This window comes from Cebus imitator, unplaced genomic scaffold (assembly GCF_001604975.1).
Source record: "Cebus imitator isolate Cc_AM_T3 unplaced genomic scaffold, Cebus_imitator-1.0 Scaffold207, whole genome shotgun sequence".
Classification (NCBI taxonomy): domain Eukaryota; kingdom Metazoa; phylum Chordata; class Mammalia; order Primates; family Cebidae; genus Cebus; species Cebus imitator.
In genome coordinates, this window is record NW_016107522.1 from 3,596,216 (window position 1) to 3,623,793 (window position 27,578).

Genomic DNA, 27,578 nt, shown 5'->3' on the forward strand with positions numbered 1-27,578 from the left:
AATCAGTTGCAGGGCCTCTATTTATAGAGAAAATAAACAGACTTATAAGGAAACTTGCAGCAATTCAACCTCCAGGAGCTCACATCTATTCTGGATAAAAATAATTGCAGGTATCTTTTTATAAACAAATATTATGTACAGCAGAGGAGATCTGAAATATTATTATGCTTATTTACTATGCTCTAAACCAAAAGAAAAGTGTGGGAAGGGGAGAGAGAACACAAGCTTTCAAATGATAAAGTCGAATTACAAAACTAAAGAGCATTATTACTTATTTTAGAGTAACTGTAAAGAGAGTGTGGAAAATCTGAAATAAAAAGGAATGTCTCACAGTGCCTTCAGACTGGGTAACTTGTGTTGACCAAGATATTTGTGGAGTCTTTTGGGTGTGGCTGGTTGTTTTTTATCATCACCTTCTTATATTGGGTATGCTCTCCTAAAACCCTGGTGTTTTTGCCTGCTAAGTTAAGTTTTAGTCAGTAATTCATGCTTATATTCAAGTGTTAGATTTTCCAGTTATCTGTATTAAATTTCATCTTTCTAGGCAGTTGGGATTGTGTTAAAACCTGATTCTACTTTAAAACCTAAGAGCATTATTTCAACTTTCTTGTCACCTGCAAATTTAACAAATATATATTCACCTAAATCTTAATTTAAAACATTTAATCAGTGGAGGATGATTTTACCGAGGATCTTCCTCTGTTAGACATTACACCTCTCTTTGTATACCATCAGTTATAAGTATATATATCAAACTGCAAAGGCATTGAACCTATATTTTTATCTTTATCTTCATTATTTTTTACAAACTGTCTTGCTGAAATGTGCTCCCACTTGGCCTATAAGATTTCACTAGTAGAAGAATAGAGATTTTCACCCAAAATAAAATAAGGTAAATATAACATAATTTATCAATAGGGCATATATGGTAGCTCCTAGGGTCATTACTGTATTCTTTTTCTATTTCGTTATAAATCTTTTTTAAAAAAATTAGTCTATTTGAAAAATTAGATTGACATTTCTTTAAGTTCCCTAAGGTTTTTTTAATCATTATATTGTCCTAATCAGTCCTTTAATACGTATTCTGCTCTCCGTATTCCTCAAACATTGCTGATAGCAACTCTGCAGTCTAAACTGCAGATCCTCTCAGTTGCCCTGCATGCCTGCAGTTCCATCTGGGCAGGAAACTCACACTTGCTGAGCGTTAGCTCATCTTGCTTGGCTTCTATGTCTTCTCTCTGATATCTGCTCCTCTTACTAGCCTGACCATCCTTATCACTGGAAGAAATGATGGACTATAGTAGGGAGCACTACACACCGGGGTCAGTTGGGGGGAAATAGGGGAGGGACGGTGGGGGGTGGGGAGCTGGGGAGAGATAGCAAGGGGAGAAATGACAGATGTAGGTGATGGGGAGGAAGGCAGCAAATCACACTGCCATGTGTGTACCTATGAAACAATTTTGCATGTTCTTCACATGTACCCCAAAACCTAAAATGCAATAAAATAAATAAATGGGGGAAAAAAAAGAGTTATGTTTTTCTCTGTCAATACCTACCAGCATATTTTAAGAGCCCATTATTTATTTGTTTATTTGCTAAGATTTAAGTTTTTCAAAAAAGATGTATTCAATGACCACTTAACCATACATATATGGCAGACAGATTACAACCACTTCATTCTCTAGAGTTGGCGCTTAATCATAAATCAGGCTGCTCTTTTCCTTCAAAGCAGCAGTAAGATTGGTTCATTTTGACAAAGAGAAGTAACTAAAACTTGAACATGAACTAAAACATATCATCAGATTGAGGATACTTTCTTCCTTTTCTTTTCTTTCTTTTTTATAATTTTTTCTTTGTCTTCTTTTTTCTTTCTTTTTTTTCAACCATACCAAATAATAAAGTAAAGACTTTAAAAATCTCTAGATAAGATTGAAGTGGATTTTGGTTTCTATTTGTTGGATCTTTTCTACTCAATTTAGCTAACATTTTAATGAAAATACTCTTCCCAGTTAATTAAATGGCATACTTGCATTGCAATTGCCTTCCTAGCCTAAGAATTTTTATTCACCTGTTTGTGAAAAAGTAGTAGTTGTGACACATTTACTTAAATAGGAGCATGGGTCCCCAGAACACATACAGGTTTCATAAATAGTTTTAAGTGAATGGATGAATCCATGAGTGAATAAAATGTGACAAATGTATATAAAGCACACACGTGTAAATTCGTAATGTGTCCATCCCCTATCCTTTGCTATGAATAGTATACAAAATAAGACTCACTTGATTAGATGAAAATATATATGGTTTTCTGGGAAATAATTCATCATATTCTATCTCTTTATTGGGACTTACTCAACTCTTACTTCGTATCTAAAATTTTGTGGTGCTTGTAAGTATATATACCATTTAGTAGGAACACATCTTGGCTGTCCACTGACTGTCAGTGTTCTTGTGTTTTTCAGACTAGGTTTGATTTTTCTCATCACATATTCACATTGCCAAAATGTTTTTGTTTTAGAGTCACTTACTGTAGTTTTATATGAGGTAGAAAATGCTAATCTGTGCAGTCACACTTCATTAAGTCATGTCAAAATGCTGGTAAAAAGTACCCCTATTTACTGTTGTCATTATGCATTCCCATTTTCGGCCTTACTCCACAATTTCCAATGTCTTTTGTTGGAGACCAGAACAAACAGTGAAAGAATAGACATTAGAATTTCAAGAATGAACCCCTTGGTTTATACCTTAAAAGCAACCAGAGAAGAAAAGATGGCACCCCTACAAAGCATCAGAAATTAGTTTGACAGGGAACTTTTCACCAACAGTTGTGGAATCCCGAAGCCAGTGAAGTGGATCTTTAATGTACTCCAAAGATAGCTGACAATCAAAAATGTGAAACCCAATAAAACTATGTTTTTAAGAATCAGACTGAAATTCAGTTCCAGAATTTTTTTTTAATTTATCAACAAAAGACCTTAACTTCCTAGATAATGTTTTGGAAGTAAATAATATCAGAGAAAATCTAACTTGAAGAAAGGAATATAAGCAAAAATAAAATATGACATACTTGGTGGGAGATTTAAACCTATTCTTAAAAATAAACATCATAATGTCTAATTTGTAGAACTGAAATGAAAAAAAAATCTTGAGGTAAACTATAAAAGAGCTGTACAATGTAAGCTAGGAGGAGATCAGAATTAAAATGTTCTCAGATATTTTTACTGTTTTGGGGGAAGTTAAAGATACTAATTAACTTTAGACTTTATGAAGTATGCATGTTCACATTCAATGGTATCAATTAACAGAATGGAGCTAGTGTAAATACCAAAGCAGTAGGTATAAAAAGAAATGAGAAAAAAAAATGATCAACCTAACATATTTTCAGTTAAAATCCCAATATAGTTCTAAAACAGTACATAGAAAAGCAAAAGATCTGAAAAATATAATTAGTGAAGACAATGTGAGTTAATTATGGTACCAGAGATTAAAGATTGATTTTAAAACAATAGTAATTAACATATGACTTCCTCATGCAGGAATAGACAAATAGAATATATGACAGACATAATATTGCAGATTATTAGGAAAAAGATGAGACATTCAATAGATACTATTAGAACAATTGTTAATCTATATGGGAAAAAGGCATATTTACTTCAAACTAACACATAACACAAAAAGCAGAAATAATAAAAAATAGACAAATTTGTTTACCTTAAAATTATAAACGAGTAGAAAACATAAAAAGAGAGAAAAGCAGTTACAAAATAATAGAATATATTTGTGACATATAAAATTAAAAAGCAATTAGTATGTGTAATATATAAAGAATTTCTTCAAGTAAATGAGAAAAGACAAGCTGCCTAAAAGAAAAAAAAAAAAAAAAAAAAAAAAAAAAAAAAANAAAAAAAAAAAAAAAAGCAAAAGAATAAACAGGAAATGCACAGACTAGAAAAATCAGCAGGACAAGAAATATTGAAAAGATATTCAGTCTCATTTTAAATCTAGGATATACAGATTAATACCACAATGAGAGACTGCCTTATACATACCACATTGGAAAATTTTTAAATTTTGTTAACAAATCTTGGTGACGTAGTAGAGAGAAGAAAACTTGTATACATATCTGGTGTCTATAGTTGATCCAGTAGAGTTACTAATGTGCACAGTTAATTAACTAGCAATTCTTTTCCTAGATATATGACCTAGAAAAAGTCTTTCACATATACAACAGGATAAATGTAAAGCATTAATTGTAATCATACAAACTAGAAATAATAACACAAATTTCTATCAACAGGAGTATGGATAGATAGCTTTAGTTCAGTGATTACTAAACAGTTTTAGTTCAGTGATTACTAAACAGCAATAAAATGAATGAATCGGCTACTTACATCGGCATGAATCTAGTAAACAGTATGTTGGGTAGAAAAAGAATAAGATGTAAGAATAATGTAACCGGATTTTTTCTTGGGTGCTGGTGAGGTACAGCTCCCCCGAGAGAATGCTGTGGGTTCTTGGCCTCCAATCTTTAAATAAGTGATGGGGCCACTGCAGGTGCACCGTATGCTCCTAAAAGTAAATATCGGACCCAAGAATTGTTGCAGAAAGTTGATTTTATTTAGGTAGATAAAAGAGACGGAAAGGAGAAGAAGAGAAAGACTTCCACGAAGAGTGTGGACGGGGATTCCAGAGAGGAAATCCCAGGAAGGAAAGGGAGTTCCCACAATGTGGGAGGGGATTCCAGAGAGCTGGAAATCCAGCGTGGGTGAAGGAGCAGGGGAATTTATCCTGGGAGACATCCCCACCTTCCCATGTTCCTCTGGCCAATGAAAAGATCTCCTTAGAACTTCCACTGGAGTGATTGACTTTTAGTTTCTTCCCATGCCCGAGAAATTCAAACACAAACTGTTAAATCTCCCTGATGGAGAGAGATGGGAGTGGGGCATGGTGCTGGGAAATTCTTGCCCTTAAAGCTATGCCCCTTCATGGACTTGGAAAGAGAACACATTCCCTCAATGATACCTATGCTTTGATGCTCCTTACATAAATTTTTTAAATATGTAAAACTAAACAATATTTCAAGCCTCATACATATGTATTACAACTATGAAGGAATTCCAGGGAATGATAAAAAGTTCTGAGTGCTGATAGCTTCCGAGTGGAAGAGGAAGGAATGGGTTCATGAGAGCTTTCAATGATGTAGGAAACCCCCTATTTCTGAATGTGGTTGTTCTGTTAGCATTTTTCATATGTTTTATATATAATACATTATAAATATAATTATGTAAGTATAGAATGTATAATACAAAAGTAAACAACAAATTGAGTACTGTGAAATAACAAAGGATAAAAAATATACAATGATCATTCCTCACTCCTATCACTTATTCTGACGCAAAATAAAAACCATCAAAATAAAACTAATGCATTATAAATCTTCTTTTAGTAAAAGTTTAAAGTTACCATGTTAAGCTTTTCCACTAAAATTAGTTTCTAAAATATTACATAAAAACACACAGTGCATTAATTAGTGCATGTGTTTGGCTTGAGATAAAGCACTAATCTCTGTATGCTTTGGGTTTTTTTAATCTGTCCATTGAAATGGCTTAGATCAACTAACTCATATGAGATTTTTCCACAATAAGTCTCTATGTACTTCCTCTGGTATATGACTTGAACACCCTCTCCGCTAATGAGGAGCATACATTATAAGCTGTGATATTCTGGAAGACAGAAGCCATGTCTTTCATAGCAATACCTTTAGTGCCTAGTGAAGTATCTGGCAGGTGCTAGATGATCCAATAAAAGTCTACAGAATGAAGAATAATGGCATTATATGCTAGTGAATTCTAGACATGCTAAAACTTCCAGAAGTCATTACATGACAAATTGCATGGATTTACTATTGTTACTGGGATACTAGGTACTAAATTATCAAAAAGATGAAATATTAATTTTAGGGTACACAATTTTCACATTTTATCTTCTCTGAAATCAAGATTGGTCTTACAATAGATGACATCTTTTCATACTCTTATCAGCTGGGCAGCAGTTGTGCTGCAATTGTCATTGCCTAATTATGAACAAATTTAATTATTAATATTATTCCTGGTGCCATGCCTAGACAACAGAATTCCCTTAATGCATTAGTCAACAAATCATTCCAGGAAAGAATGTGATTCCTACTTGTCCTGTCAAAAGCTTTCATTGACATATTCTGATAAGCTCAACCCAGCTTGAAAACTTTAGAATGAATACTGCTATTTTGAAAGAATATACTGCAGACAGTAGTAGAGCACCCTTTCAAGAAAACCTCCATCAGAAGGTTCTTTAAAACAAGTAAATTGTAGAGAGAATGGTGTTGCTATATTGCTCAGGCTTGTCTTAAACCCCTGGCCTTGACCCATCCTTCCACTTCAGCCCCACAAAGGGCTGGGATTACAGGCATGAGCCACTGTGCCTGGCTCCTTCAAATGTTCTTGATTATCCCAAAGAACAAGATTGATTGGGAAAACTCAGAGAAAAAGAAATCTGAGTAGAGAAACAATACAGAAGAGTTGGACTCTAAATGCAAGTAGATTTTAGGATATCTACAGTAAAATCTGTAGTCAACTTAGGTGGCTTATGTTTTCTCTATAAATGAGCAAGAATGTGTCTTTTAAAATGGTTCCTTTAATTACTGGTCTAGTTTCTGAAGCTATCAAGACTTAAAGGGTTAATTCCCACTGATAGGTCATAGTTACAGAAACTGGGAGCCAGGAGAGGGCAGCAAAGAACTAATCTAAAAGAGTTTTGTTTGGTTTTTGTTTTAACTGTTAACGTATACAAGGGACTTCACGGTTTATGAAGATCCTTCATATATGTATGAACTCATGGCATCCCTACAACAAAACTGGTATAGTCCAGTTATTTCCTTGCTCATTTAACAGACAAGGAAAACTTGAAGAAATTAAATTTGAAGGACAGCAGCTAATAACGCGTAACCCTTGACTAATGATAAGTTTGAGAGTTGGACTTTGGTGCATTCTTCTCCATCAGATGCTGGTAAGCCTTACAGAAGCCTAGTGGGTGGTCAGAAATAGTACTGGAGATGGGGTCTGTTGGACACACCATCTAGTTGATATCTAACTGAGGCCCAAGTCAGCTAAGCCTAGAACCAAGGTGTCTGGTGAAGGTGTAATGAATCTGCATGCAGATGTGAACTAAGAAGTCAAGCCAAAGACCAAGGGAGCTTCAGCAAATATCAAACCAGTCCATGATCACTAGACAGAAGATAGGCCTGAACAGAATTAAGAAGTGGGCCAGAGAGAAAACTGCAGATGGCATGTTGTGCTCTCAATGTGCCTGAAGGCACCATGAGTAATGCTAGGTTGTCCATACCTTCCCTTTCTGTTCATTAAGTGGCCCAGCCCCAGATATACTGAAAAACAGAACAGGTCTTGGGCCCTCAGCAATAATGTTTGAGCATGACTCTGGGGTATTTTACACTGGTAAAGGTACAGATGAAATAAACAACAGATATTTGCTGTGTTCCTACCTCACTACCTAAGAATAAAAAATAAAAAAAAAAATCAGAGGGAAAATTTCTGCTTCATTTGTCAAGTGGTTATTGTTTAAAAGCTGAATTCAGGAAATGGAATATTTTGAAGTCCTACGGAGAAGGCATATCTGATTCTTCACTCCAGAGAAATTGCACTAAACCTTTTGGCCTGACAGGTGTAGTCTAGCTGAAATATTTCATCAAGATTCATTTCTTTAAGAGCTGTCATTTCACCACTTAAGCTACATGGTTTGGATTTTGAAGGTTTTGGTTTGTGCCGAAACTCAAAGATGGGAAATGTTCTGAGACTAGAGCGAACTCTGCTTAACATTCCCCAGCATGGTCACCTCTTGGGAACACCCCTAAAGAAAAAGGTTGAAATGTAGGCCTGCACCTGTGTTTTCTTAGAGAGGACAGGTCTCAGAATGCAGGATAGAGAGGTAGATTGTCCAGGGTCTCCATGTTGTGTGCACGACATCCAGTACATGCAAATGTTGTACAAGTCCTCTTCCCAGAAAGCACACAAAAAGGAAAATATAGGGAACCAGGATTCTTTTTTATTCATCCAGAATAGATCATGTTTTGTGTTAAGTGAATAGAAAAAAAGTATATGTAAATACTTATATGTAGAAGGAAGATGAAGATGGGATTGTTATATCTTGTCTCAACAAAATCTTTGCTCAAACCAGACCATTATATGTATATTTTCTAAAGACTTATATAGCATATAATAGGATCCAAATATATTGTGAACTGAATGCCCTCAATTGTTATAGTCATTTTATTAGTGAAGTGTCTTTTACTCTTTTTGTTTTCACTCTGTAATAACAAATAAAATTCAGAAATATATTTTACATCTATATCAATATTTTTATTGTCAGAATGAAGAGAATGAAGCACAGAAAGAACTTTGGTGGACAGCTCTTAGAACCAAATGGAGGGAGGCTGAGGTGGGTGGATTGCCTGAGGTCAGGAGTTCAAGACTAGTCTGGCCAACATAGTAAACCCCCATCTACTAAAAATAAAAAAATAAAAAAAACAGTTGGACATGGTGGCAGGTGCCTGTAATCTCAGCTACTAGGGAGACTGAGACAGGAGAATTTCTAGAACCTGGGAGACAGAGGTTGCAGTGAGCCAAGATCACACCATTGCACTCTATCCTGGGCAACAAGAGCAAAACTCCATCTCAAAAAACACAAAATAAACAAAGAAAAAAAATGGACCTGGACGTATATTCAGTTTTTTATCACTCATTTATTGGCTAATTTTTGCCAAGGTTCATAATATCTGTAAGCCTTAATTTTCCTGTATATCAAGTGAAGATACAAACACCTTCTAGTGTTTTTAGGGACTCTTGTCACAGATAGGATTTGATAAAATTATCTTGTATGATTGTAAATTTATACATTTAAGAGTATCTAAAGAATAGTCAGGAAAGTACAAAAATGTCACAAAATGTTAAGGACTAGAGAAAATTTACACATGAAAAGCAATTATCAACTAGGCTAGAATAAATAAGTACAAAGAATAGCAGAAAGATTGAAAAGGTACTAACGGGAAAAATATAAAGACTGTATTGTTGTAGTTTCTATATTAAAGGACTAAAAAGAGAAATTAGAAAGAACATAGCTTACTTAATATCATGTTACATGAGTGTAATGACTATGGCTAGAAACTTGATTGGGAATAGTTGTTAAGAGCTGAGCACCACACTTGAATGTACAACCCAAGGATAACATAGGCTCCATGCCCAATCCCTAGGCACCAATAGCAATAGACTTCTGAATATGTCTGAAAAAAGAAGAAACATATATTTTCCAAATTTCCACTCCAAATGCAGGTAAGGCAGCATCACTGTTAGATGATTCCACGCGATAACTGTTGGTACTCAGACATTTAAACTATCTCATCTTCCTCAATATACTTTATACACAGTAGTTCTGGGTCCACTCATGGTGGCTCATGCCTGTAATCCCAGCATTTTGGGAGGCCAAGGCAGGAGGATCAGTTGAGACCAGGAGTTTGATACAAGCCTGGGGAACATAGAAAGACCTTGTCTCAACTAAAAATAAGAATTTTAAAAATTAGCCAGACATGGTTACTTATGCTGTAGTCCCAGCTACCTGGGAGGCTGATGCAGGAGGATTGCTTGAGCCCAGGAGTTAAAAGTTATAGCAAACTATGATCACGTCACTGCACTCTAGCCTGGGTGACAGAGCAAGACCCTGTCTCAAAAGCAAAGCAAAACAAAATGGTTCTGGTCCATGGCCCAATAACACCAAGTACATAATAATTACAGTGATTATAAGATTTGCCACTGTAATTTCTTACTTCTAATGTTTAAAATATTAAAGTTTACAAATGACTTATTTTTACATAAATTAAAGTGGAAACAGGGTTATCTCTATTATGTCAGTGTCACTCCCTAGTATTATGTAGATGGAAAAGCTGTCCTGTGATTTAAGGCAGAACTGTAGGACAATGAAATAAGCTGAAATGATTATTTGCACATGTATGTTTATGTGTGTTGGGACTGATTTTTGTTTTTTTGGTATAGGTAATGTGGCTATGTGTAAGTTTTAAATTCACATAAACTTGATAGTCAAAAGGATTAGGGAGGAAAGAGAAGCCCAATTTGCTTCAACCAAGGAGGATAACTCCAACCAACCCCAGGAAATAATTTGTCTTCATGATGATTTGATTTCTGGTAGACTAATAGACTGGGGTTGAAGGAGTGAGGAATGTGTATATGCAGTTGTCCTTGTAACATGGCTGGTAGAAATGGGCCCTCGAACCACATAAAGGAGGTAACTTGTACTGTGTTAATGGGTCTGGGGCATCTCTCCAGGTTTAGGTGATCTGGGGAGGCCTGGTCAGAGGACTCTGTGACATTAAAGAGAGTGGACTGACATTAGCTTGCGTATCCTGAACATGCTGCTCTTCTACCCAAACCATCTGCTATTGCACACTGTGTGTGAGCGGCTTCTTTTTTTTTTCTTTAAGACAGGGTTTCACCATGTTGGTCAGGCTGGTCTTGAACTCCTAACCTCAGGTGATCTGCCTGCCTTGGCCTCCAAAGTGCTTGCATTACAGGCGTGAGCCACCACGCCCGGAGTTGTGAGCAGCTTCTTGAGCTTCCCCTGCTCTGTTGTATATTTTTGCAGTGCAGTGGTGACACTCAGCAGCAATTGCTGGAAGAGCTTTCACTTTCCACATGGATATTTGGCAGTTAAGCAAACTATTTCATGGCCTCACTGTCAACCTCTGCTGATGAGATTCCCACTGGAACCATCCAGCGCACTGTAGAAATGGGGAAACCTCATAATTTGGATGTCTCTGGCCTTCTCCATGAACTTAACATCAGGCTACCTGGGAACTAAATGTTGCTACTCTTTCAGTATGCTCCCCAATGTAGACAAAAATACATTCTGCCATCAGAAACTCTGGTGAGATTAACAGGCCAGAAACTCTAGAAGTTATCCCATTTTGCAATGGTATAAGAAAGGCATTTGGAAGGAATATCAAAACCTGAGCCATGGGTTGAATACAAAGCAGTTTGTAGGCTGAGTCCTGCTGAAATAATCAGAAAACCAAAGGATTACTTGAAATAGTTTCTCGACCACAAAAATAGTTCTCTGTTTGGCTTTAGGTTATGAACATTAGGCAACCTGCTCTTCCCACGGTAGCTCTATAGATGAATCTTTGTCCCGCCTCCTTCAGGGTACTATTTGTAGTATGCCTATGCTTGTAGTGATCTAATGCTAATTCAATAAATACTGATATATGACAGTATTCTAGGCCCTTATTAAAATAGATAAATAAAACAAACCAAAAAACCTTTTCTCAGGGAACTGGCAGCCTACTGAACCCTTAGTCTCCATTTTTCTTTCTTGCTTACAGCCTCATTTCACCTGCCCTCCAAACTTCACCTCAAGGGCTTTTCTCTCAGTGAATATTTTTCTGAATTTATTATACCAAAAACAGTCTGCATGTCCTTTGAAATCCTGTAGCATTTTCTTTCCTTTGATGCTCAGATGGCTTTTTATCTTCTGCTTCTCTGTACTTTAGCTTTTTGTGTACATGTTCTTCCAAATTGTATGTTTCTGGAGGTTAAAAGTTCTAGAATATAAGCTCCAAAAGGGTGGCATGATTCTGTGTGTTTTGTTCAGTGCTATATCTGCAGTGATTATAGTAAGCACATGGTACACTCTCTATCAGAATTATTCATGAATGAATAAATGAATGGATTTGTATCCTTCATAGTACCTTGTTGTATATGAAATGTTCGATTTGAACTCAAAAGCTCTGAATTCAAAAATCAAGCTTAAAAGTTGACTTTCCCGGTCTGAGACTCCACTTCCTGCTACGTAAGATGGAAATAAAAATTTCTGCTTTACTTATTTTACAGGATTGTTTTACAGATCAAATAAGTATGGTATAGATGGAAAATAACTCCTTTGTTTGCTGCTAAATAAGTAAAAGTTATTAATACTAAGTATATAATGATTACTGTTGAATGAATGAATATGTTATAGACTAAATGTTGATGTCTCCCAAAATTATCTATTGAATCTCTACCCCCAATGTGATGGTATTTGGAGATGGCACCTTTGAGAGGTAATTAGGAATAGATGAAGTCCTCATGATGAGACTACTGCCCTTTAAGAAGAAACTCCAGAGAGCTTGCTTATTTTCTCTCCCCAAGTGCACACAAAGAAGCGGCCTTGTGAGCACACAGCAAGATGGTGGCTGCCTGCAACACCAGAGAACAGGTCTTGAAAAGAAACCTACCTTTAGAGCACCCTGGCCTTGGACTTTGTAGCCTCTAGAACTGTCAGAAATAAATTTCTGTTGTTTAAGCCAGTCTATGGTATTTTGTTATGGCAGCCTGAGATGACTAAGACAGTGTATCAATAGAAAAATTTGATTCCATAAAGTCTAAGGAATGTGAGGATCCAATCAAAATGTAAACTAAGGCACTCTAGAGAAGACAAAGACTAGTCATTCCAGAGAACTAATTGATGCATCAAAACACTACGCTGCAACTTTGTTGAGTATTTTTTCTGAGACAAGCTTTACTGCTAAGTTCAAGATATAATGGAGAGAATTTAACTGAATATTAATAGACTGAGATCTCGGTGGGTGCTTATGGCAAGTCACTTTAACTCTCTGATTTTCTGTCGCCTTATCTGTAAAGTGAAGACTAGACTGCCCATAGTATCTAAATCCTAGCATTGTTACAATAATCAAAGAAGTTGACGTGTTGCTAAATAATTCATAAATTTTTAAATGTTGATAAAATGTGAGATATTATCATAGCAGCATGCCATTAAAGACTCATGGGTTATGCTACATCCTTTACTTCTGAAAATTAACTTTCTTACCCAAGGTTTGCTTAGGATCTAGAAATTTCTAGCATCCTAAAAATTGACAGATACCCTATGAGCCATGTTTTACAGAGAAGAAACTATCTTCCAGAGGCAAAGTACATTGTCCAAGGTTGCACAGCTTGATTCCCAACACATGTTCAATTAACTCCAGATACGGAGCTCTTCCATTAAAGCACAAAAGTCTGAACTTTCTGATTTTTAAATATAATTATTAATATTCTCCATGAAACCTAGCCTCCCTTACTACTGCATTCAATTCCATAAGGTTAATATCTAATATTTTACTAAATTGCTATACTATCCCTAATTTAAGCTTTGTGATATTATTATTGCCAACTATTTTCAAGGTACAATTTAACAATTACCTCTTGGTAATTGTTAATGGGTACCTTCTTAATTAAGATTCACAGGATACCCATACTGTTGATATATAATTGTTCACAAAGATTTTTTAAAAGGGCTGTTACTGTGAAAATATTTTTTGCTTGTGAATATCAAAGTTATGTGATCCTGAATTTTGAAACTTTGAGTGATGGCATAAAATAAGAGGACTGGAGTTCATATTCCATATCTGCAGATATTACTTATTAAGCAAATAACGAGATGAGTAGAGAGGCCTAGTTTATATTTAAATCTCTGGAGGAAGGATGGTGATGAGCTGTAGAATTTTGTAATAGGCTTTTGAATATAGCCTGTAACTAGGCATACAGTAGAAGGTAAGATGAAATTACTTTACTAAGCACCATTATTCTGAAGAATAGAAAGAATAGCAAGTAGAGACATTGATGACCTCTGAGAAATATGAATAACACATTATTGCTCAGATTATATTGACAGTCTAGACTGACTCCCAGGAATTTAAGGAAATTGGGCATTCAGAGTCCAGATGGGTTTCTTAAAGACTCTTCTAAATTTTAAAGATCTTGTCTAGTCAGTCTTAGAGAAACAACAGCAGATATTTCTTCTTAGAGTGATAGAAATTTTTCCTCACCCTAAATCTTGTCATTTAATGACAGTTCAGTAATGAAAGACCAAGCCCAGGACTCTTGAGCCTAATGTGGAAAGAGACCTGGTTCAGTCTTCATGAGAATTCCTATTCTCCCAGCTAAGGTTTCCGCCTGGGAAGCCCCACAGGGGCTGAGGTCATGATACAATTTCAGGACTACAAGGAACCCAGCTGAGAAGCTCCTCCTCTAAGCATGAGATCATGGCCTCATACAGTGATTGCTTTAGTGCCACCCATGAATATAGATTTAATAATCATGCTAAGCCAACAAATAGAAGCCAGGATCTCAGTATTCGTCTTCCCAAACAAAAGATAAGCTAACACGGTTTGGTAAATATGTACGTCTTCACTTCAAACTTGCCCCTGTATTCCATCCTTCCACTAGTCCAAGTCCTGGGTTTTGCCCAAACTTTGTTCTCCGTTACTGATCACAAATATATTGTATTTGTGCCAGGTGATCTGACAGTCAAAATCATTGAGAAAATATAGGCTGTCTCAGTGGTATGGGCAATAGTTATCATTGGCCTAAAGGTTAGGTGAATTAAGGTAACAGGGTGCTGGGATTGCCATACTGAAAGACTTTCAGGGGCTTTAAACAAATCAAACCACTGCATCCATGTACAGGACACACCCCTCTAATGTGCTGTTTTGGGGCATAGCAGGAGCCACAGAAAATCTCTTTAGCTACATTTTACTTTTGGTAGGCTGTCAAGATATATAGAGAGAACATTATATGCATGTGTGTATGTGTGTTCACACATACATACAAGTGAGTCAATTGTTTCCTGTACTTGTGCACAATTGAATATTTCTGTGGTTTTTTGTGAGCTGCTGCCATAATTTTCTTTTTTTTCACCAATACCATCATCCTCATTCTCATTCTCATTGAAAACAATTACTGAGCCCTTCTCGTATAGGTAAAGGTAGGTGGTATTAATCTCATTTTACTGGTGAGGAAACTCTGGTTTATACCCTCACACCTTATTGTATCAGATCCATGCAGACCTGGCTCCCTGAAAGACTCTCAAAATCTGAGGTTTAATGGAGGAGTTTCACTTATTTAGTAACCAGTATCATGAATCTAACTATCTTACACTTTTAGAAGATACATATTTTTAAGAAATAATAAAAATATGTTTGTATTTTCTTTAAAATATTTTGAAAGTAGTAAAAAACGGCACTAAAGACTAGACTACAAATTATCAAATGTAAATCACTGATCATTTTTTCTATGCAACTCTCAAATATGTGCTTTTACATGATTGCTGACCGTCCCCTACCCTCTTATTCACAGTGGCCTCTTTGTAGGTCATTCATGCATTTGTTTAACAAGTATTTTTGAGAAGAACTTGCTTGGTGTTCTAGAGGCAGTGTTCTAGAGGCTGGGGATACAGCAGTGAACAAAACAAATACAAACCTCATTAGAATACGAAACAAAAATGTGGTTCTTTGTTTGTTTTGTTTGTTTTAACTTGGAGTTCCAGAAAACCAATGGTTTTCTCTCTCCCAGTCCCACTCCAAAGCAAACCACACCCATAATTTAGGCTGTACACTTCCTCTGGGCAGAGCGTTATGCTAGGCTCTGTGGAGCTATCAGATAGAAGAAAGCTTGTCTTGTCCTCAAGCAGCATGTGTAGAAATGCTGTGCTTCCTATAATTTGGGTTTTTCTAAGACTCTTTCTAGGACTCTATTAATGCCTTAGCAAATCACTGTTTAACACATTCACAGAACTCTGTGTTTTCAAGGTGTTCTATGGTTTAGGCCTATAGGGATTAAGCCTTTCCAATTGCCAGTGCCATGGCTAGCAAGGCCTGAGGCTAAAATCATTTCCTCAACATGCCAGTTGGCAAAGGCACCAAGTTAGGTTTTGTTTGGGCAAGCAGATTAGCCCTCTAAGGCTTAATTAGGAAGTGAGCCCCTTTCAGGGCCTGGAACTCTTTACTCCAGTTGTTTCATGCAAACTGCCATGTTTCACCTGGGTGCTAATTGTGCCTGATGGACCCATTATTTTGTAATCAAAGCAGTTCCTTGGTTATCTCTCCAGGGGTTAATTAGGTGGATGAGGTAGTGCCCCAGATATTACTAACAGGCAGGATCACGTGGATTTCTCACCAATCTTATTGGAGAAAGTCCTGTTGCTATGAACAGTCCGGTTTCTCAGCACCAGTGTTGCCTCTCACAGTTGAAGTTTATTAGGTTATTATACGAAGACGAGCCCAGCCGATCCATCAATGTGATCCTGCCTGGCTTAGTCCCATTTCTGCTCAGAGACGACTTGTGTCAGTGACTCTGGAAACTCAACCTGCTATAAGCAGCCCTGTTTACCACAGAAGATGATTCCTGCCCCAGGTTAAATGGGTACACCTCATGGATATGTCAGTGCCTATAACCCAAAGGCACTTAAGCGCCAGGAAAATGGCAGTGTACCCTGAAATGTACTGTCCTAAACACAGCAAGAGACCACAATGATTGGTAAGGTGATTAGACATTTCTCTGATGTTATGCCACTGCTGCTGATGATCGGGGCTGACCTGTCATCACCAGTTCTTTTCCTCTCATTTTATCCTCCCCCTACTGAATTTCTACTTCTGATTTCTTTATGTAAAATGATCACACATTATTTTTTGTCTTCTGGTCTTTTCTTATTTTGCAACAAGCCCACTGGGATTTAATAACCAGGAGAGATTATTGTGTATTGAAGAGTGACCAAGGTAAACAATACACTGTAGAACTCAAATATTTAAGCCTTTCTGCATTTGGGATCAGGGAAAGCAGCAAACCAGAAAGGATTGTTTGCATGAGCTTGGTACGCAGACCCACAGTATCAATTATAGTGAAGTATTTCTTTTGCATGTAGAAGCGTCCGAACTACAGTCATAGGTAACTTAGGGAAATGGTCTTGGAGAAATGTAAACCATTTTTGTACAGTTAGCACTTGCCAAATTATAACAGAAAGACGGTGATTGTTTGAGAATGGAAAATGTAACATGATGGAAAGGACACAATGAAATGGAAAGATCTAAATTTAATTCTTCTTCCATGTATGAGTTATATGATTTGGGGATATTTACTTCTCTGAGTCTCAATTTCCTTATCTTTAAAATGGGGATAAGAGTTCCAGCCACTTGGGAGGCTGAGGTGGGAGGATCACTTGTGCCCAGGAATTTGAGGCCAGGTTGGGCAACAAATGAAGACCCTGTCTTTAAAAACAAAAAAGAGAGAATAATAATAGTGACTGACTTTCTACCACAGGATTGTAAAATTTAAGCATAGGGCCTGTCGTATATTACATGACTGTATTAATATTATATGAATCAAAGACTGGTTTTAAAAATGCAATGTTTCAGAAAAATATTTGTGAGATATTAAACATTTACAATCCTTTATAAGGCTTAAAAGCAAAAAAAAAAAAAAAATTCTGGTGATGAGTGATATTTTATTGCATTCTTCTATTTCTGCACACAAACTAAAAAAAGTGTGGATTGTTCCCAGCTCTGTCTGTATTGTTCCAGAAACTAGCCTGCTGCTGAGGTCTTTTTGCTTTGGTTATATGATTTCCTTCTGTCAGAGTAAGAAAAATGTAGAAGCAAAGTTGTTAAATCTTTCTTAAGCCAGGTACAGCCTTGCAAGATAGGGTAAGGAGTAAATGTAGTAATAAAAGTATATTAGATATATGAAAAGTTCAGGATAAGGAAGTCTACAGAGATAGAAAGTAAATTCGTGGTTGCCTAGGGCAGAGGATGGATGATGGATGGAAGGGCAGTGGCAGCTAATGAGTACAGAAATAACTTTTGGAGTAATTGATGAAAATGTGGTGATAGTTGCACACCTCTATGAACATACCGAAACACCAAAGAAAACACATTTTAAATGGGTAGATTGTATGATATGTGAATTATATCTCAATAAAGCTGTTATTCAAAAATGGACATTTAGAAATTTTGTATATATATATTACATATATACATGTATATATTTTACATATACAAATATGTATAGATTTTGTATATATACATATACATTTTGTAAATATACATATACATATATATATTTTGTATATATATAATATATACACATCCAACAGATATTGGGTAGATATTGGGTAAAAAATAGGTCATTTTATATATAGATATGTATATTTTGTGTATATATAATACACTACATATGTATTGCATATATATATAATCTATACACTACAATATATTTTGTATATATATACTATATGTATTATATACATGTATTATATATATAATACATTTATGGTATATATGTATTATATACATGCATTATATACATATATGTATTATATATAATATATGTATATATACATATAGTATATGTATAATATATAATACATAAATACATATATACTATATATCTATTATATATATAAAATATATATGTAGTGTATACATACACATAGTAAAATACATATATGTATAATATATGCAAAATATATATGTATTGTATAAATATAAAATATATATATTTACATATATATGTATACATATATACATATATGTATACATATATGTATGTAATACATATAGTATACAAAATATATATGTAGTGTATATATACAAAATATATATATTGAAAAATAACCATAACAAATAGTTGTGAGTATGATGGCTGTATCAAGAACATTTGCAAGGTATAATAACAGCATGCGACTGTGGATTCTTCCCTAACTGGAGGATTGAGAGGAAGAAAACCTTTGCTAAGTAATGGGGATTGAAATTGATATCTGAAGGAAGCCAGGGGCTGTGTTTCTGTGAGGAAGAACAGCATATCTGTAAGCCCTGTAAGAGAAACAGCATATCTGTAAAAGAGCATGGCATTTCCAAGAAAAGGAGAGGACAAGTTTGAGATCAGGCCGGGTTTTCCCCTTGAGTCTGAAATCTCATTTACACATTTCCTTTTGGAATTCCATCTTAAATTTGCCCAACCTTGGCCTGATGATTTGCTGTCATACTTAATCTCCTTTCAGATGGTGGTGTCAGGTTTAAATTCTATCACACTTCTTCTGCACATACATTTAAGAAGGCTTACCATCTCTACATATTGAGCATGCAGAGGGCAGAGAAAGTTAGCGTGTCCTGGAGGCAAGGTTGTATAATAGTAATTTGTTTAAACTGTAAAGTCAGACTGCTAGGTTCAGATCCCAGATTTACTTATTACTTAGCTTTCTGACCTTGGCCTGTTTCTTGGACTTTCTGTGCCTATTTTTCTCATTTGTAAAATGCAAATAATAAAAGAATTTTACTTATGGAAGATTAAATGTATAGATAATATGTGAGGCACTTGGAAAAGTACCTGGCACATAGTAAGAAACGAAGTGTTAGCTATTAATTATATAGTGTAATTAGGGACTTAATATATGTTTTCTGATAGGAAGTTGAGAGTTACAGTAAAATCAGTGCTGATGGAGTTTTAGCTAACCAAGTATGTTTGAAGATATTTTTGAATGCTTTGTTCTGAATTCAACTGTTTGCCTCTAATTCCTAGGAGATGCTAATGGAATTTCTGTTGCTTTTGTGGGGAAAAACTACATATAAACTTTTGGTCAAGTGGTCATGTTGTGAGTTTTCATTTTGGCTAGTCCTCTGCAATATAGGATATTATGTATTTATGTATTTTAATTTTGTAATGATAGTGATTATTAAAACCATTTTCTAAAATTTGTGAGATGAATATATTTAACTTTATAACTGTAGAAATTGATACTAAGAAAGGATCAGTGAATCACTGATCATCACATGGTAAGAAGCAGATCTGTGATTTGACCCTAGGTCTTTGGCATCCAAAGCCCTCCCCTTTTCTTCTCATACCCTAGTCTTCTATTTGCATGTACATAGGCTGCCTGCAATCTGCTCTAGAACAAACATTGTTAAGAATAGTCAAGCCAATATACCTTCATTAAAATAATTTATTTTATAATGACGTTGTATAATTTTGATAAAATGAATTTAAGCTAAAAGTCAACATGATGGCTATAGGGCCTTTCCAATACACTGTTCATAATTGAATACACTTACATAAATGTGTTCTGTAACTACATATTCCCACAAAAGTTGCTATTGATAAGAAATTTGCTTTCAGAGGTCTATGGTTGAGTTCCAGTAAGTCTAACAGTTCATTCATCATCTGCTATCAGTTCACATTTGTGAAGAATACCACTAGATACATGGCATTCCCTGGTTGTAATCTTGTGGCAAAGGAAGGCATAATTCTAACTGCATTGCCTGATTACTAGGAAACACTTCTCTTGTAAAATACTTGGTACCATTGAAGTTGTGAGCTCTGAATCTTTTTTGGTGTATACCCTCATAAGAGGAAATAAAATGCGAGCATGCACACCAATTTATATATAATTGTTATAAATTGCATGCATGTACAAGTGTTCATGCCTAAGAAAAATGTAAAGTTTTAACAGTAGTTTAGATTAAGTTGGAATTAGATGTATTTTTAGTATCTTAGAAATTGCACTATCTTTATATTCTCATTAATCCCAGTTAACTTATTATAAGAGTAGATTTAAGTCCATAGTGCAAAGTTTTTAGTAAGTTTGGAATTTTATAGTTTTATTCTCTGATTAGACTATTAATGTATTTACCTTATAAACTGGCTGAATGTTTATATTAGAAATTAGAGAAAATAATTTCTTCCATTTTCTTGTTCACTTGTGGTTGTATAACGTGCATTTTGCTTTATCTTCAGATTGTGGTGTGCTTGGAAGGAATTTATTAAAGTCATTTATCTACTTCATAACATTTATTTAGTATAAGTCCAGTAAGAGAAACTATAAATTTATTTAAGCAAGTGCTGCTGAAAAAGAAGGAATGAATTATGTCACTTTTATACTTATGTATTGTAGCACCCCCTCTCTTGTGTAAAACTACATTGAGTACCTTATGCAATACAGACCATACATGAGTGACAATGAGTATGTTGTATAACCATGACGATTAAAGATTTCCTTAATTGTAAAATGGCATATTAATAATTAGGAGTTCTGTTTTCTTTTGGAGTACCAGCTATTGCATTGTACTCCACCACTGGTGGGGGCACCCCATTTTCAGACTGCCAAAAGAGATATTAGTGATGATGGCATCAAATGCTTTGATCCATTAAGCTTTGTATTATCAACTAGCAGCTGGAATTACCCACTAGCAAGCATACGTATCTGAAAGGGATGCTTAACTGGCACAACTATTCATTGAGCACTTACTAAATGTCAGGAAAATGCTTGTCTCCAAAGATAAAAATCATCAAATCATGGTTTTGGCTTTAAAGTAACTCAAAGTTTAATAGGGGAGAATAGTATATAAAAGAAAAGCTGTTATTTTTCACGCAGTGAAGCATCTGCTATGATGTCATGATACACAGGAGCAAAAAAAAACCTGACGGAAGGTGACAATGCTCGAGCTGATTTCTGAAGAATAAGTAGGAGTTAACTACACACATAAGTAGGAGAAGGGTAGCTGGAAGAGGGTAGATCCTACCTGATTATCACCAAAAACTTGTGAGTTAACATGCTTTAAGATCAGTTAGGCAGTGGAAAAGCTGGTGTTAACATGAATGTATGCTTGATCTTCTGCCATGTTACCTTGTAAAGGGGATGAAGAAGACAGATTTCTTATTTACTTGAATAAGTTTTTTCTTTTTAATGCATTAGCAACTGGAAAGCTGTGAACAGGGCTCATTTAATAACATGGACCTAAATTTTGAAAATTGTATCTCTACAATTTTCCCCAAAAGTGCTTAGTGGCAAATTGTTCCATAATTAAATAAGCTTGAGAAAGGCTGAATATGCTGACTCCCTTTTGTAGATTTACAAAACGCATTACCATAAATAGGGTTCTGACAAGTCCTCCAATTAAAAAATAACTTTGCTTAACTTATTGGTTGCCAAATGAGTTAAGCATGGAATATATTTCAGCCCAAACCAATTGGAATACCTCGGAAAAAATTAGTGTAGCCAATATCTTAGTAGAACAGGTATAGACATCTTGGCTTAAGTCAGTTTTAACTTTTTGGTCAAAGTGCATTCATTCATAAGTGCAACAGCCACCACTTCAAAAGTAGAATAACAGTCATTATACTATCATGTAGATTTTCATTTTATTTCATGGTGCTCTTTAGTTATTTTATATAGAATCATCAACACTGTGGAAAGTGTTTCTGTGATTAACCTAAACCAAAATACTCCCTTAAAATCCACTATAATACCAAACTATGTAACAGTTATATAGCATCCTTAATCCAAGGTCATATCAGTTTTCATCATTTTTATATTTTGAAAAAGCATGAACTGAGAGAATTTGCACATGTCAAAGATACAATAACATTTCATTATAAAAGAAATGCCTAAAAACTTAGCTTCTCTCTGTATATATCAGAATTATTTGGAGTTGCAAGTGACAAAAGTAAAACTCAAGCTTAAGCCACAGGCCCTGTCTCTTCCTCTCCATGCATCAGCAAAATAGCTGGTAACAGATCCAAGATCATTCTTAGAGCTGCAGATCCTAAAGCCTGGTTTTCTTAATAGATCCTGCCAGGGGCTAATTGGCTTTAGCTAATCACTGTGTAGGGTGCTGTATTCAGGCCTGGGCTGTATGCACATCACTGGGGCATCCCTGGGGTGTGAAGATGGGTGGTACAGATGACATGAACCACACCATTCTCATCTGCATATTTATTAAAGAGTATGGGAAACTAGTTTTGCCATGGAAAGAGTCCTGAGACAGGATAAAAACAATATTTAACATTTGCCATATGCCTACTCTGAAACCAAAGCAAGTTGTGACCATATAGACTAAGCAAGAAGACTTACTCTTCTTTTAAATAAAATTGTATCCATAGGCTTCAAATAGAACTAAAGAGAACTATTTAAACTTTCAAAAGAAACTGAATTTTGAATACATATCTTTAAAGAAAGATAATTTTAAGTAATATAACAGGTGGTTAACAAAGGAGCCTTTTCTTAAATTTTTTCTTCCTTGAAACCCTAACAAACACATAAGCAAGACTCCTTTTTACATAATCCCATGGTAGAGATAAAACATTTTGAGAAAATAGATTGAAGTCTTAGACTTCCTATGAAGACTTCAATTCAAAGTGGCAGCCACAGAGCCAACCCACAGAAGTACTTCACATTTTCCTGAAGGTGAATGTTAATTCTGCTTTTATAAGTTCTTATTGCTTTGTGCAAATAGACTCTGTGCAAATGCTCTTATACCCAACAGAGATACACAATTGAGTATGGCAGAAATGGGCAATGGCTAAAATGGCCTGAGCATTTAGACTCCCTGGCTGAGGCTTGTTTATAGAGTCCGTTTGAGCAACCCTTTTCCCCCTACCGGTACCTGTTCTATCAAGATGCTACTAAGACACTTAAAACACATATTATAAACCACCCCAGAGAAAAGGAAATGAGTTTGAGTCTTCTGTCTCATTCATAAGTCATCTTCACATTCATAAGAAATTAAGTATACAGAAACTTAAGAAATTAAGCCAATTTATATATAAGGATAAATCACAAGGAAAAGAAGAAGAGACTTCAGCATATTGCTTTGAAATGCTTTTTGTAAGTAAAGTATTCTATGGTTTCTGGAAATTCTTGATTACAATCTAGCTTCCCTCTGGGAGGCCATATATTTTATTGCAGGTTTGTGTGTTTTTGCTTTGTTTTAATCAGAAAGCAAATTAAATTTCAGTGAAGCTCATGTAAGGGGTATTCACATTTTAGAGGAAAGGAGAAGACGTCATTTATATAGCATTGTAGTATGAGGCATACAAATAAAGATGAATGTGTGAAAGTAGTGCTTGGATATTTGAAAGTCTGTGCTTCTAAAACAGGGCATATAAGCCTAAGGCTTAGATTTAGTATAGAAACGAGGAAATATTGAAAATTTAAAATCCTTGGAAATTATAGACTGGATTATTTATAATTTGGTATTCATGAAAAATATCAATACAATAAAAGCTTTTATATTGTAACTTATAAACTTATTTACTTCAATTTTTTATGAAATAGGAGAGGCAACTGTTTACCATAAGAAAAGCAAACTCAAATTAATGCCTGCTCTGTTTTTGTTCATTTTTGAGGAAGGAAAAAGGGGAGTGATAAAAATGTTTTAAGTTTTTTGCTTCAAAAAGTTCTTAAAATATAGATTATGGAACCTCAAACTTCATGCAATAAACATAACACATTGATTTCTTAATATCCATAATATATGTTATATTAGGTAAGGTCTAGATAAGAAGATTGTGTTAATATATGTCAGTATTGCAGTAACATGTGGAGACCCAGGCAAGTCCTATAAAATACTCTGTCTCACCTATCAGCTACTACTGATCTTTCCACATCATCTGTAGCATCTAAGTAAAAGTGTTAAAAATAGCTAAACCAACCAAGATGCAAAGTGAAAAGAAAAAACTAAGATGCAGCCGTAGCTCCTCCTGGTTGAACTGAGTAAGAAAAGTGAAGAGTTGAGAGAAGGGCCCAGCTCTTCTGTGCATTTCTCTGTCTGGCACTTTTTCTTTTCTTGTCACCAAAATTTCTCCTAATGCCTTATAATAAATAAATGCACAACAGGCTAACATCCCAATAACCCTCTCAGTCTCAACACCCTGACTTCTATAACAGACTTCTCCCCACCTCCCTTCACAGAATCCCACTCCCACATCACACTTAGGCACAGCTCTGTTCCATCACCAAATCCACTTTCTGGCTTTTGAGTCTGCCAGCTGGGCTGCAACCCATGTACCCTCTGCAGATGCAGAATTGCATATATACGGACCCTCGACAACTGCTAACTAATATTAAGCACAGGTTATATAATCCTTGGCCTTCCTTTCTACCCCACATCTGTTGTTAATCAATTTTTATTGATTGTTGTTTTTATTTTATTGAGTATCTGTTCTTTGGCCAGCCACTGATAAGAAAAACAAGAAGAAAGCAGGAGCTGTGTTCCCAATTAGAGTGCAAGCAGCTCCTAATTTAGCTGAAAACACATAATCATCTCTGAGAATAGAAACTACCCTGGATTCTTTCCTACCTCTAGTGTTTACATATTCTTGCTTTTAAAAATTACCAATATACCCATATCCAGTTCCAATATAGACCTATTATATCAAGATTTTTCCTGACAAGGCCTTGATATCGGTTTATTTTAAAACTCCCTAGGTGATCTTGATTTGCTTGCAGAGCAGAGAAACACTCATCTAATAATTTGCAAATCCTGAGACTGGCCACAGTTCTTTGGTTTAGTTCTTTGATTGTAAACCTTATCTGATCTGCAGCAAGCTATGCTATTCCAGGAAAGAACTCCAAATGTCGCATTAAAGCTTCAGATTCAGTTTCTATTCTATTAATTTTTGTCAAGATGTGAATAAACAAGTACCATTTATTAGATCACATACAATTAAGAGTTCTTTGGAAAATGTGTGTTCACAAAATTTGTGTTCGCTCTGCCGTTTTGTACGATCTTGCTTCTGCTTAGCATTCTAGTTTTGTCTCTTATGACTCTCTTTCTTGCAGCCTAAGACCTGGTCATACTACACTGCTGGCAGTTTCCCAGTGAGCAGTATTGTCTCTGTAGTCCTTTGCCTATTTGCTGCTGCTGCATGAGCCCCTGTCTTCTTGTCATGTAATTCCTCTCCATTCTCCAGGACTCAGTATAAATGCCACATGCCCTGTGTAGATATCACCTGTTCCACTAAATCTTTCCTGAATCCAAGTCAGATTCTGGAGCCTTCCCATGACTCCCACTATACTTTGTTTCCCCTGTCATAGTAGTTACCACATGCTCTTGCCTGTTTACTGCTTAGTATTACTCTCTGGATTATAAACTTCATGAGGATAGAAAACATGCCTGTATTGATCACCATTTTATCCCCACTTTCTAGCATAGTGCCTTACTTGTACTAGAAGATCAATATATGTCTCAAATTTATTTGAATGCATGTTTTTGTGCACATGTAAATGTAGAGTTCAGTAGCAATTATGTAGATATTGCAAGCCCAAATTACTGTCACACAAAAGAGCCAGATAATTGATTACTTCTCTTGTGAGGAAACCCTTTCATGCCAAATTTCATATACTTGGGAACTAGGAGATGACCCTTCTCTCCCACTAACTAGATTTGATTCCTGAGGAAAATTTTTTTGACCTTCTTGCGCTCTAATTTGTAATTTTGAGACCCTACTTGCCAGAAAGCTTGGGAATGAACAGCCCAGGTTCGTTCTTTCTTTAAGAGCTAGGATTTGCTGGTTTCATCCTTGAGGACCCATGACATAAGTTTATATAAGAGATGCATACTATGAAATTAGGTGTTTCTGCTGCTTCTAGGTAAAGGACTGGCTGGGCTGTGCAGTGTCATCTCTAGCAGATGGTGCTTAAACAAATCCCTGGTGTAGCTCTTGGAAAGTTTGTGCCCAGTGATGAAAACCAGAAGTCCCAAACCTGTGCCCGTTAGCTTCTTGGAAGCCCCCAAATTCCCCACAGTGGCTACTAAGCATGAGGTGCGAGCAATGTGCTTTGTGTTCAGGCGGAAATAATGTTGCTTAAATAATAGCCTAATAAACTAGTCATTACTTGTAATTGCTGGTATTAGCGCTTTACATTTCCATTCTCCGGTCTTATTGTTGTTTTCATTAAGCAACTCTCAAACTTGCAGCACTTTCCTACTTTGTCAAAGATCAGGTTGCCATAGGAATATATTTTGGTTTTCTTTTATTCAGAATCCGTAATTTTGTTGCTGAATTCACTACAGAGAACTATGTGCTTCTTTAATGAATTAAAATTTAAACCTGGAACACTTACTGGGCCCAGTTTACCCTCTGCTAATTCAAAGCTCCTTAGCATATCAAAGTGATAACAACACAGAGAGCACAGTGCAGGAGACAGCCCCAACTGCATAATGAGACATAGGACACTTGGAATTTGAGGCAATGACTACAGTGCCCAGGGCAATTGTGGTTTTGAATATCCTGTGCTGCTTTTTATTGTTTGGTATAAGAAACTCTAAGACTACTGTGCTAACTCTGTGTCCCAGGTTCTCTTGCATATTCTTAGACAGACTGTATATCCTGATTTTTTAATTTGGATTTTATGAGAGGTGTTCCTTTATTCTTGATCAAATCCCCGTTTATATCAACTTACAAATTCCTGAAATTTCAATGATGCCGAATTATTCAAAAGAAGCAGTAAAACAGAACAGAAAGTATGTGCTTTGGAACTTGAAAGAGTATGGTTGAAATCTAGCTTAATTCCAGGCAGGGTTTGAAATCTTATCAAATTTCCCTTTTAGATTATTGTGAAGATTGTCTGAGATCGTAAGTGAAGTTTGAATGAGATCAATATTAGGACGAAATCACCTCCAAGAAGCAGGAATTTATATCTGTTCTGTTCCCTGCTTTGTCTCCAGTACAAAGTATTCACTTCATAAATTTTTTTGCTAAATAAATATTACATATGCAAAATATCAGCATTTGATATGGTGCATATACTTGGTGCATAGAAGTAGTAAATAAATGAAAGTTGCTAGCGCTGTTTCCAGAATCAGTGGAGGAATGGGAAAAGTCTATTTTGTAGACAAAACTTAGGAATGTAAAATGCTGTTAAAAAAAAAA

General features: G+C 35.6%; 1 protein-coding gene across 2 annotated transcripts in view; it reads left to right on the forward strand.

The window, feature by feature from the left end:
- The window catches only part of LINGO2 (leucine rich repeat and Ig domain containing 2), a 478,120-nt gene that overhangs the window by 338,172 nt on the left and 112,370 nt on the right, over positions 1 to 27,578 (forward strand). Inside the window, exon 1 of one of the 2 annotated variants that reach the window (XM_037745679.1) lies at positions 16,154 to 16,412. The exons of the other annotated variant lie outside the window; for it this stretch is intronic. The gene's annotated coding sequence lies outside the window, so the exon portion shown is untranslated. Of the gene's footprint in view, positions 1 to 16,153; positions 16,413 to 27,578 lie in introns of those variants that run through there. 2 annotated transcript variants of the gene reach the window in all.